Below are 12,960 nucleotides of genomic sequence, written 5' to 3'. Positions count from 1 at the left end.
TGTCCCCAAATAATACACTGTTTACAGAATGTAGCTTTCATTATAACGCAAAAGTGTCCTTTGTTTCCCAACGCCCATGTTATAGCAAGGTCCTACCGAATTTCATAGCAAAACTTTTAATAATCACATCCAACAATGAGTGAGAAGGGTTTTGAGAAGAACAACACTCTTAATCAGCCTTCCCCAACCTGCTGCTCTCCAGTTTGGACTGCAACTGCAATTAGTGCTGGCTGGGTTTTGTGGTCCAAAACCTCTGGAGGGCACCAGGTACAGGAAGGCTGATTAAGATGGTTTCAGTTACAGCTATTCTACCGGAAACTGACTTAAGTGTGCCTCTCATTGTCTCTTTCTACCTGAAAAGATCTTTGTCTTTTTTACAAAATTAAAATTTGTTACTTTTAAGTAGTAAAAAGTTTTGTTTTTCAAAAAATGTTTCATGGGATTGTAGAAAAAGAATCCTAAAAGTATGTAGCATGTGTGCTCATGCATATATCCCTTTGTGCCAAATCCTGCACCCATCAACTGAGCACCCCAATCCATCTGATCCTGTTATTCGTTCCAAGAGTATGTGGCCTGTATCTTTTTTAAAAAATCTGTGATTGTTTTATTTAAAAAATTAAGAAGCTACAGCACTAGGCTCTCAAAACAGTTTACACAGTTTATGAAGTCATCACAATAAAACCATCATAATTATCTAAAAGCAACAGGCAATAAGAAAAGCTTGCCAAAGGAGCCACAGCTATCATATGAAAACTCAAAAAGTAGCTACCTAGTTAGCACTTTTCCATGACGATTGATTATTTTATATTCCGGCGTATAAGACGACTGGGCGTATAAGACGACCCCCAACTTTTCCAGTTAAAATATAGAGTTTGGGATATACTCGCCGTATAAGACTACCCCTGCTTATGACATGCAGGTACTTAGCAGGAAAACTGTCACTTATAAACTTATAAATATTAATATTTGGATTGTCCAGTTGTTTTGTTTTTGTGCCTAGGAATTACCACCAAAACCTGGGGAAAGATGTGAGAAATCTTTTTTTTAAAAGCAACATTAAATGCCTAGACTCTAGTTTCCAACACTATGGAGTATTTATTGATTGATTAAGAGAATTTATATCCTGCCCTTTTGCTGTTAAAAACAGAGCTCAGCACAGCTTACCAATATAGTAAAAACAATAAAAATACACAATCAGAGAAAAACAAGCCAAAATGTTAGGAAAAGGAGTCTTTCACACCACATGCTCAGTTCTAAATACTGTTGCAGCAAGTTTTACAAGTTCAGCATTCCACTGGTGCAGGCACTCAGACATTCAAAGTACTGTATGTTTCTTAGGTTTTATAAAAGCAGAGCTTTGCTTAACTCAAAATTTCTTCTCCCTTTGATAACCACATCTACACAGGTTCCACCTCCATACTCAAAATGAAACTGAGCCTGGAAGTGTACAACAACCCCACACATACCTTGCTAATTCGATTATCAATGCCAGGATGTCTGTCTTATCGACTACTCTCCTGCTCCCCCCACACACACACACACACCGGGCATCATGAAAGACCCAGTCCTGGGCTCAGAAAGAAAATAAATATCTGGTCCTCTTCAAAGTATTGATAAGCCTCTTGTTTTAATTGAAATAATAATTATAAATTCTTGTTCTTATCACTAATGGGAGTTAATTATCTTGCATATGCTGCTGTTGCTTCTATGGCTGTAACGGAGTGAGGTTAAAGATAAGTGAAATGCAAATAGGAAAAAAAAATACAGAAGGCAGTAACACTTTCCTAAATGTAATACCATACCAACCACAACAAGATTCCTATAAGGCAAAAAACTAAGCATCTCACAACCAGTCAGGATTCCTAACCAAAAACCAAAAATATGATAAATGAAGAAATATTTATATAAGCATAACTATCAAATATATTTATTATTTACACAAACTGTAAAGATATTTATAGTGCAATCCTAAATTTATTTATTCAGAAGCAAGTCCCAGCGTATTCAATGGGGCTTACTCAAACAGGGACAGAAATGCAACCTCAAGTGATAAGCAACTTCATTCACACAACGCAAAATTCCGAATCATGCCACTTTACACTGTTTTGCGACTGTTTATACTTGTTTTTATGGTTATTGGATTTTAAATGGCTTTATTTCTTGTTGTGAGCTGCCTTGGTTTCCAACCCTACCTCACAGGGGTGTTGGAAAGACTCCATACACACACGCACACACTGCAGATGTATAAATACATACAGCCCATATAATAGTTTATTGTCAAACCAATTGGTCATTGCAGAAAAATCAGTATTAGTTTTTTAAAAATCAGTATTAGTTTCCTACAGAATAAAAACTGCAATACCTAAGTAAGCCCTGCCTACTTGCTTTAAAATAGGACTGGGGGGGGGGGGACAGAAAGAGAACACAAACACAATTCTTTTTTACATTCACTCCAAAGTCCCATTGATCTTCAGCACATTCATAATCATGTCTACTCAAAAGTAATTCCTACTGAATTCAGTAAGATTTACTCTGGACATATGGGATTAGCACTGTTTTTACCCCCAAAAGCAACTATTGGGAAGGTTTTCAAAACACTGCCCAGGATCTGACTCCTACACACAACAGGGGGAAAAACTGAAATGTATATACCTACCCAATTTATGAGATTTTCAGATAAACAGGAGGGGAAACCACCATTTTCTGGCCTCGCAATGAGGTTTAGAAGACACTGCCACCAAACAAACACTTCACTGATTGGCTGAAATCCTGAACGGGCGGGGTTAAAGCTACGAAGTGCTATACAGTAGTTTAAAAAAAGATTTAACCGGGGGGGGGGTGCCTGACATTTTTATATATATCTCGAGAACCGCACCACCTAGAAACTTAATTTTTTTTTTAAATGAAAGCTGAGAATCCGGGCCACCTAAGGGGCTAGCCGGGCGCCGGGTGGCATGCTTAGAATCCGGGCAATATGGCAACCCTAATAAGACGACACCCGGCGTATAAGACGACCCCCGACTTTGGAGAAGATTTTCCAGGGTTAAAAAGTCGTCTTATACGCTGGAATATACGGTAATCCTACCCTTCCTCCAGTAGGAGCCCAGGGTGGCAAACAGAAGCACTAGAACCACTCTAAAACATAATAAAAACAGACTTTAAAATATATTACAACAAAACATTTTTAAATGTTAAAAAACATAGTTTTTAAAAAAGTGTAAAAGCATATTAAAAAGCAATTCCAAAACAGATGCAAACTGGGATAAGGTCTCTAAAAAGGCTTGTTGAAAGAATCTTCAGTAGGCACTGAAAAGATAACTCATTTCTAGACAGATGGTGCCTGTCTAATATTTAAGGGCAGGGAATTCCAAAGGGTAGGTGCCACTACACTAAAGGTCTGATTTGTATGTTGTGCGGAACAGACCTCTTGATAAGATGGCATCTGCAAGAGGCCCTCACCAGCTTCCACGATAAGGTGGAAGCTGCAGATAAGTTTCTGTTCCTTGTAACCAGCCACCTTTCCTCTAAAATCAGGTAAGCAGAGTCTCTTTGGATGATCAAGGAAGGCCTGGGATGAGGCTGGGATTTATGATATACTGGGTGAGGTTGGGGTTACCTTCGGAGTGTTCAGAAACTTGAAGTGTGCCAACTGCTCACAATAGAATCATTACTATGACACAAATATTAATGTTCGAAGGCACAATAGTCCCCCAAAATGAATTCATATGCAGTTGCATTTTACAGAATTTAAAGTAAACTGATAATTAAATGGGAACCAAGGTCAGCTTCAGGCAAACAGCAGGAATCTAATCAGCCTAAATGATTCTGTTTTGTTTGTACTCCTGTACATACGTTTTGATTTCCTAATGGAATAATGGAAATTCAAAATATTGACTGTCAAGGGCAAAGCCATGTAAGAACTAGACAGAAAAGGAAATATCAAATAAAGAGTAATCTGTGCCTAGCCATAGTTTAAAAGCCCTGGGTTTCATAATAACAAGCATAATCAAATTACTGTGTGTGCAAGCATGGCTTAGCATCAAAACAAAAGGATAACAAATAGGAAATACACACAAACAGAAAAACTAAAGATAAAGGAGAAATTCTGTTTCCTGACTCCAAACTGAACAGAGCAGAGCAGAGGGAGCTGTCTCAGTTTGTCCACAGCCCACCACATACCAGTGGGACTCTCAAGTTTACCCTGAAGTAGGACAGGACAAAGCACAGGCCACTCCAAAGTAAGTAGTCAGAAACAAAAGGTAGAACAGATTATGAACAGGAAGGATACTCCAGTGGTTGTGACCTGCAAGGTGTGTGCCATGTTTGTTTTCTTGCCTGAAAACAACATGGCGTACACGTGCAACAAGTGCAAGCTTGTGGCACTGTTGGAAGAAAAAGTGAGAGGCCTGGAACGGTCGGTGGCCACACTGAGGACTGTAAAAGAAGATGAACAGTTCTTAGACAGAACACTGGAACAACAGCAGCAAAGAGAAGTGGAGGTGGAAAAGCAACAGCTTGTGGCAGCAGAAGAGGAGGCTGCTTTGGAGAGGAGTAATGAAGTGGAGGAAACTCAGTGGGAAAGGGTGACAGTTAGAAGCAGAAGAGATAGAAGACACCCTTCACCAGTGGAGCTATGGAACCACTTTCAACCACTTGAGGATGAAACTGGAGGACAGCCTGTGGTGGAAGAATTACAGGAGATCCTGTGCAACAATGAGCAAGAGGCTGAAGCTCAATCAAGCAGGGGCAATGAAACCATGCCCCACAACGAGAGGAGTACTAGTAGTGGGAGACTCCCTACTACGTGGGATTGAAACCCAAGTATACCAAGATGATCTGTGGACTCGCCAGGTACGCTATCTACCAGGAGGATGGATTAGAGATGTGATGGAAGGGTTGCCATCACTCATCAAGCCCACCAACAGGTATCCCTTTCTCCTCATCCATGTGGGAACAAATGATACTGCCAAATGAAGCTATGAAGAAATGTAACTTTTGAAAAGCAAATTGCCAGTGTTTCAAGGTGGTATGATGTAGTAGTACTGTTGGGAGACAAACTCTGCCAAACACGGCCCCGCCAAGAAATGTCTGACTTGTCTTGGAGATAACTTTCTCCTACAGAAAGTGGAGGAAGCAACCAGAGGATCAGCTATCCTGGACTTGATTCTAACCAACAGAGATGAATTGGTGGATGAAGTGGCAGTTACAGGAACTCTGTGGGAAAGTGATCACACCATACTTGAATTCTTGTTTTTAACATAAACAAAAGCTGAGAGTAGCCATACGCGCAACCTGGACTTCAGGAAAGCTGATTTTAATAAACTCAGAAGAATTTTAAGTAAGGTTCCATGGCAAGCAACCCTAATGAGAAAAGGAGTCCAAGATGGTTGGAAGTTTCTAAAAAAGGAAATTCTAAAAACATAATGGCAAACAATTCCAACAAGGAACAAAGGGGAGAAACAGCCGAAGAAGCCAATGTGGCTTCACAAAAAGCTTAGAGATGACCTGAAAACAAAAAAGGACACATACAGGAAGTTGAAAGAAGGCCAGGCCACAAAGGAAGAGTACAGGCAGGAATCACGGAAGTGCAGGAATGGTGTCAGGAAGGCTAAAGCTGAGAATGAGCTGAGGTTAGCGAGGGATGCTAAAAGCAACAAAAAAGCTTTCTTCAGGTACGTCCACAGTAAAAGACAGAGAAAGGAAATGGTGACACAGCTACTCAGTGAGGATGGTAAAATGATAACGGATAACAAAGAAAAGGCAGAAGTCCTCAATTCCTACTTTGGCTCAGTCTTCTCCCAAAAAAGGGTCTATGACCCTCCTAGGAAACATGAAGTAGAAGGGACAGGATTGAAACTTGAGATTGATAGACAAACGGTCAAGGAATACCTAATCACTCTGAACGAGTTCAAATCGGCAGGGCCCAATAAACTGCATCCTAGAGCATTGAAGGAACTGGATGAAGAACTCTCAGAACCACTGTCTATTATCTTTACGAAATTGTGGGGGACTGGTGAAGTACCGGATGACCGGAGGAGAGCTACTGTTGTCCCTATCTTCAAAAAGGGCACAAAGGAGGAACCGGGGAACTACAGACCAGTCAGCCTAACATCAATCCCTGGAAAAACTCTGGAGTAGATTATAAAGCAGTCAATCTGTAAGCACCTTGAAAGCAATGCAGTAATTACTAGGAGCCAACATGGATTTATGTGAACAAATCCTGCCAAACTAATCTTATCTCATTTTTTGATTGGATAACCTCCCTTGTAGACTGTGGGAATGCTGTGGACATAATATATCTCGACTTCAGCAAAGCTTTTGACAAAGTGCCCCATGATATTCTGATTAGCAAGCTAGCTAAATGAGGGCTGGATGGAACAACTATCAGGTGGATCCACAGCTGGCTCCAAAATCATACTCAAAGAGTGCTTATCAATGGTTTCTTCTCAAACTGGGTGAACGTAACAAGTGGGGTACCACAGGGCTCGGTTCTGGGCCCAGTGCTCTTCAACATTTTTATTAACAATTTGGATGAGGAGGTAAAGAGAATGCTTATCAAATTTGCAGATGATACAAAATGGGGGGGGGCACAGCTAGTACCATGGAAGACAGAAACAAAATTCAAAGGGACCTTGATAATAGGCTGGAGCATTGGGCTGAAAACAACAGAATGAAATTCAACAGGGATAAATGCAAAGTTCTACATTTAGGAAAAAGAAACCAAATGCACAGTTATAAGATGGAGAATACTTGACTCAGCAATATGACATGTGAGAAGGATCACAAGCTGAATATGAGCCAACAGTGTGATGTGGCTGCAAAAAAAGGCAATTGCATTAACAGAAGTATAGTTTCCAAATCGCGTGAAGTATTAGTTCCTCTCTATTCAGCACTGGTTAGGCCACATCTTGAATACTGAGTCCAGTTCTGGTCTCCGCATTTTAAGAAGGATGCAGACAAACTGGAACAGGTTCAGAGGAGGGCAACAAGGATGATCAGGGGACTGGAAACCAAGCCCTATGAGGAGAGACTGAAGAACTGGGCATGTTTAGCCTGGAGAAGAGAAGACTGAGGGGAGATATGATAGCACTCTTCAAGTACATGAAAGATTGTCACACACAGGAGGGGCAGGATATCTTCTTGATCAGAGTGCAGGACACGGAATAATGGGCTCAAGTTACAGGAAGCCAGATTTTGACTAGACATCAGGAAAAACTTCCTGTTAGAGCCATACGACAATGGAACCAATTACCTAGAGAGGCAGTGGGGTCTCAGACACTGGAGGAATTCAAGAGACAGTTGGACAGCCATCTGTCAGGAATGTTTTGATTTGGATTCCTGCATTGGACTTGGGGTTGGACTTGATGACCTTATAGGCTCCTTCCAACTCTACTATTCTACGATTCTGTGATTTCAACGCAGCAGTTTAAATGATGAGAATTGAGGACAGCAACAGCATAAGACATATGAATGGATATTCTGTCAGAAGCAAAAAAAACACCCCATAAGCTCTGTTGATAATGGAAGGAAGCACCTAATTCTGACTAGCAATAGGACACCATTTAAGAATGGGAGAAACCCCATATAACGGGAGCGAGAAGGTGGGATGGTTGAGCTGAAGAACAGTGAAGATAGCTTGCAGTGTGCCAACTGCTCACAATAGGAGAAAAGTAAATTTCTTAAAATAAATTGAGATGGTAATGTCAGATGTGTCTCTGAAACTCATAAAATCATAGAGTTGGAAAGGGCCTATAAGGGCAACTCCCTGCTCAATGCAGGAATCCAAATTAAAGCATACCCAACAGGTGGCTGTCCAGCTGCCTCTTGAATGCCTCTAGCATTGGAGAGCCCACCACTGTCCCTAGGTAATTAGTTCCATTGTCATACTGCTCAAACAGGAATTTTCCCAATGTTCAGTCGAAATCTCGCTTCCTGTAACTTAAGCCCATTATTCTGTGTCCTGCACTTTGGGATGATCGAGAAGGGATCCTGGCCCTTCTCTGTGCGGCAACCTTTCAAGTACTTGAACAGTGCTATCGTATTTCCCCTCAGTCTTCTCTTCTCAAGGCTAAACATGGCCAGTTTTTTCAGTCTTTGTTTCCTGTTCCCTGACCATCCTTGTTGCCCTCCTCTGAACGCTTTCCAGTTTGTGTGCATGCTTCTTAAAGTGCTGTGTCCAGAACTGGATGCAGTACGCACATGCGGCCTAACCAGTGCCAAATAGTAACACAGTACTCAAGTAACATTAAAAAAAGGTTATGGAAAATGAACTATTGGTTCTCACCTGAAAGGTGATTTTACTGGATGCCAGTCCATCACGTGGGTAGTAGTCTGCCATCTGAAGGACAGGAAATGCACTGAAGCTTACAGCTTGAGGAAATGATTAGGTGTCGCTGGCTTGCAGGCCCCAGTTCATTTTCAGAAGTCATCCACCAAGATGTGTTACTGGAAGAACCCGCAGGCAGACCTGCAGGAGAGGGGAAAACAACAACAGCGGCCCACCACAGGCCACGGAAAGGACAGTATTGCAGCCAGCGACATCCTAACGTAACTTGACTCTACTTGTAATCACGACTGATAAGCGAGAATGGTTGTGGGGAAACACAACAGGAAATTACAGTGCTAAACTTAGTCCTACAGTGCAAACTTCGACCTAGGTACAGGAATACCCTGCTATATGGACCTTCAATTTACGGACATGCGAGTACAGACATATTTACAGTAGCACCATTCCCGTTTACGTACGCTCGCTTCGCAAGAAGGGACACTTAACTGTTTTAATTTTACTAGTGTAGCATTATAGCTAAGTTTTATGAGTGATTGAGTGTGTAGGACTGAACCCATTATTCCCTTTTCCTCGTCCCCTCCCCTCTCTCACGGTTTTGTTTTGTCCGGGGCGTTTGTTGGGGGATTTTTTACCTCTCCCCTCCTCAGCCCTGTTGAGGGCTCCGGCGGCTGCTGTTCCCCCGAGACGAGCCTGGGCTGGGAGCCTTCTCATCTTTTGCCACCAGCTTCGTTTCTTTCCAGGCAGCGGTGGGATTTTTTTTACTTTCTTTCCCTCCTCCTTAGGAGGGCTCCGGCTGCTGCCGTTTCCCCGTTCAAACACGTTTGGCTTTGCAATTTAATGGCAGATAAAAAGAAAAGGTAGTGCTTCACTGTAAGTACATTTACAATTTACGTACTCGCTCTGGACCCATTGCGTACGTTAATGCGGGGTATTCCTGTATCTATTATATACATACAAAAACTTTCAGTCTTCCACTCTGGCAGATCCTCCTTCCCTTCCTAATGTGGATCTTTAACCTTAAAACGAATTAGTGGCTATGCCTCGATAAGCTGAACCAGGTGGGCCGTGATCGACTGGCAGCCAGTAAAATCATGTTTCAGGTGAGAACCAACAGTTCATTTTCCCTGGATGCCAGTCCTTCACATGGGACATACCAAAGCTGTCCCAAATGGGTGAGTCAGGGCAAGCCAACCAATCCATGGAAAACCGCTTGTTGCAGTACCCTTCTGCCGAAGGAGGCCTTGACCAAGGCGGAGCGGTCTATCTTATAGGGTTTAATGAAAGTCAAGGGATATGGCCAATTTGCTGCTCTACAGATACCTCTCAGGGAGGCACTGGTAGCGAAGGCCACCATGGTGGAGGTTGCTCTAGTGGAATGAGCTGATATGCCCTGTGGTGGCATAAGGCCACTAGCTGCATAGGCCATCCGGATGCAGGTCCTTAGCCAGTGCGCTAAAGTTGGTGTTGAGGCCTTTATTGCCCAGAGACCTGGAGTGTACGGATATAAACATCACCTCCGTGGTTCCCAGGTCTCTTGTTCTATTTATGTACATCCTGAGTGCTCTAGTGACGAATAGGCAGTGCAGCTCTTTTTCCCTCGGGTGTACTGGTCTGGGGCAAAAGGATGGCAAGACCAGTTCCTGCTCCTTGTGGAAGGTCATATTGACCTTGGGGATGAAGGGGGGGTCTGTCCTCAGGATTACAGAGACCTCATGGAGGATGCAGAGTTGACATGCAATGGGCAGGGTACCCAGCTCCGAGATGCACCTGGATGATGTGATGACAGTGAGGAACAGGACCTTGTAGGTGAGGGACTGAAGTGGGATGGTATCAAGTGGCTCGAAGGGTGATCTCTGTAGGGCGTATAGGACTTTATGTAGGTCCCATGATGGGAAACGGCAGATGACGGGAGGTTGTGAGGCCCCCGCCCCTTTGGAGAAATGCCGGACCAGCAGGCAGCTGCCAACTGGCTGACCGGACGTGGTCGGGAGAAACGTCGAGATGGCTGATGTCTGTCTCCTTAGCGTAGCGACCTTCAGACCTAATTGGAGGCCCCTGTGTAGGAAATCAAGGACTTGCAGGGCATTGGCTCTGGAGGGGCATATTCCCCTGGATTGACACCATCTGGTGAATGCCTTCCAGGCAGCCTGGTAAATCCCTGTCATGGAAGGTCTATGTGCAGAAATAATGATGTCAATGACTCCCGAAGTAAGGCTTGATCGTTTCAGCGTTCTCTGCTCAAGAGCCACGCCGTCAGACTCAGCCATTCTGGGTCTGGATGTCAAGGTGGTCCCTGGGACAGGAGATCTGGCCTGAGGGGTAGTCTCCATGGTTCTGCCACTGAGAGATTGAGGAGCTCTGAGAACCATGGTCTCCATGGCCACCAGGGGTGATCAGCACCAGGTGGGCCCTTTTCTCCCTCACCTTCCGGAAGGTGCGACCTAAGAGAGGCATAGGTGGGAAGGCATAAAGAAAAACCCTTCAGCCAACATTGTCAGAGGGCATCTACTGCCTCTGCTCCCAGTGACCAGTGCCTTACGAAGAATCAAGGCAGCTGGTGGTTGTGTTCTGTTGCGGAGAGATCTATCTCCAGCAGGGTGTATCTCTGCTGTATCTTGGTAAATATCTGCAGGTGTAAGTTCCATTCCCATGGAAGGACTGAACCAGTCTGCTGTGTTATTGGACTCCCCGCTGAGGTGCTCTGCTGCCAGGAATGAGATGTTGCGTTCTGCCCACTGCATGAGAAGGGTGGTCTCTGCCTCTAGGCTCCTTGAGCATGTTCCCCCCTGCCGGATGATGTGTGCCCCCGTTGTTGAGTTGTCAGTGAAAATCAAGACATGGCTGAGATGAAAACGCTGGATGAAGTGAAGGAGGGCGAGACGGGCTGCTTGAAGTTCTAGCCAGCTGATGTGGTGACTTGCTTCCTCCTCTGACCAAGTGCCCTGGGTGCAGCTTGTGTTGCAGTGAGCTCCCCATCCCAGCAGGCTGGTGTCCGTGGTAGTTATGGTTCTGGGTGGATCCCTGAAGGGGGTACCTTCTAGGAAGTTGTCCGCCTTGTCCACCATCGGAAAGACTGCCAGAGCTCCTTGGGCATGGGCATACATTTGTGCCAGGACCTCACAATGTCTGCCTGATGGGGAAGCAGGGCCCACTGCAGGAGTTGTGTGTGGTGACAAGTCCAACGAGCTGTCTGTACAGTGGAGATGAAGAGACCTAGAGCCCTGGCGAGCCTCATGATGTCCGCTGCCTTGTTTCGGTAGAGGGTGAATGCTGTCTCCCTGAAAGCCTGTACTCTCTGTGGAGAGAGATGTATGAGGCCACGCTCTGTGTCTGTCAGGGCCCCCAGCTGTTGGGAGGGGGCTAGGGATAGATGTGAATCCCTTGTAGGTGGAGGTGTGCCACCACAGCTGCCATGATCTTTATGAATACCCTCGGAGCTGAAGACAGGCCGAAAGGTAGGGCACTGTACTGGAAGTGGTGTTGTCCGAAGGAGAACCTTAGGAACCTCCCGGGGGGTGGGGAAGGATTGGAATGTGGATATAGGCTTCCTTCTGATCTATGGAGGCCAGGTAGTTGCCCCCATAACACTTCCCTGATGGAGGCCAGGGATTCCATCTTGAACCTGTGGTGCTTCACGGACCTGTTTAGGTGTTTGAGGTCTAGAATTGTCCTCCAGGAGAGATCTCATTTTGAAAACAGTAAACAAGACTGCATAGATGCCTGAGCCATGCTGTGATTGCTCGATCTCCTCTATGGCCTGGATGTCCATCAGGCGCTGCACTGTAGCTGACAATGAGTCTTCCTGACAGGTCCTTGGATAGGATGAATATGTGGCATGGGGATGGGAATTTTTTATTGAAAAGCCCCCGGTGACTGTGTCAAGGACCCAGGCATCCACCTTGATAGCCTGCCCCCGATTGGGCTGTGTTTTGGCCTGGTAGCGGGCTTAGTCTATGAGCAGCGGGAGGAGGGTCTGTAGTCCCTTCCTCCTGCCACTTGTCTTGCCGACTGAAAAGACTGGTGGGAGTTGTCGGGAACGTATCTTCTCTGACCATGTCAGTCCTCCCATCTTGTGGTCATCAGATAAAGCTTTCTTTTATCCTTGGGGTCTACGAGCACCTTCTTCAGAGTCTCATCGCCAACAGGTTTCCCTCCGGCGAATGGTCAGGTAGCGAGGCTGGTCTTTGCTGTGTTGCCCGCATCCCAGTGCTTTGGCCAGATTGTGTGGTGTGCCACGATGTCAGCAGCCGTGGATCTGGCTATGAATTGAGAAGCACCCAGGGTGGCATCTGCAATAAAGGATGCTGCCCTATGGAGCTTTAATGGTGACTTTCCAGTGCGTTCTGGGTCCTGGTGGGGATTGTCCAATAGCTCATCCAACCAGACCAAGGCGGCCCTCGCAAAAACTGAGGGGGTGTTGGAGACCCTGAAGGAGATAGCATTAGTCTTGTGAGACCTTCTCAGGGCGTAATCCAGCCAACGCTCCTGAACTGTCCACTGACAGAGCTCCATAAGGTCAGGCTCCAGGGAGAAGAGCCTGTTGGCCACTGCCCTCCTAGTACGGGATTGTAAAGGGCTGTTCCATTCCACCAGGGCATTGGCCCTGGCATAGGTAAGGTCAGACAGGGTAGTGGTTGTTCCTGCTCTGCCTCAGCTGGGTTCAGCCCCTGGGT

At 45.1% G+C, this 12,960-nt stretch overlaps 1 protein-coding gene across 3 annotated transcripts in view; it reads right to left on the bottom strand.

Moving 5' to 3' along the window:
- Positions 1-12,960, bottom strand: part of SMAD4 (SMAD family member 4) — a 50,574-nt gene that overhangs the window by 26,856 nt on the left and 10,758 nt on the right. Inside the window, exon 1 of one of the 3 annotated variants that reach the window (XM_061614612.1) lies at positions 8,285-8,368. The exons of the other annotated variants lie outside the window; for them this stretch is intronic. The gene's annotated coding sequence lies outside the window, so the exon portion shown is untranslated. Of the gene's footprint in view, positions 1-8,284; positions 8,369-12,960 lie in introns of those variants that run through there. 3 annotated transcript variants of the gene reach the window in all.

Source organism: Rhineura floridana, chromosome 1, assembly GCF_030035675.1.
Source record: "Rhineura floridana isolate rRhiFlo1 chromosome 1, rRhiFlo1.hap2, whole genome shotgun sequence".
In the NCBI taxonomy this organism is placed as follows: Eukaryota; Metazoa; Chordata; class Lepidosauria; order Squamata; family Rhineuridae; genus Rhineura; species Rhineura floridana.
Note: the sequence above shows the minus strand (reverse complement) of the source record. Positions and strands in the feature narration are given on the sequence as shown.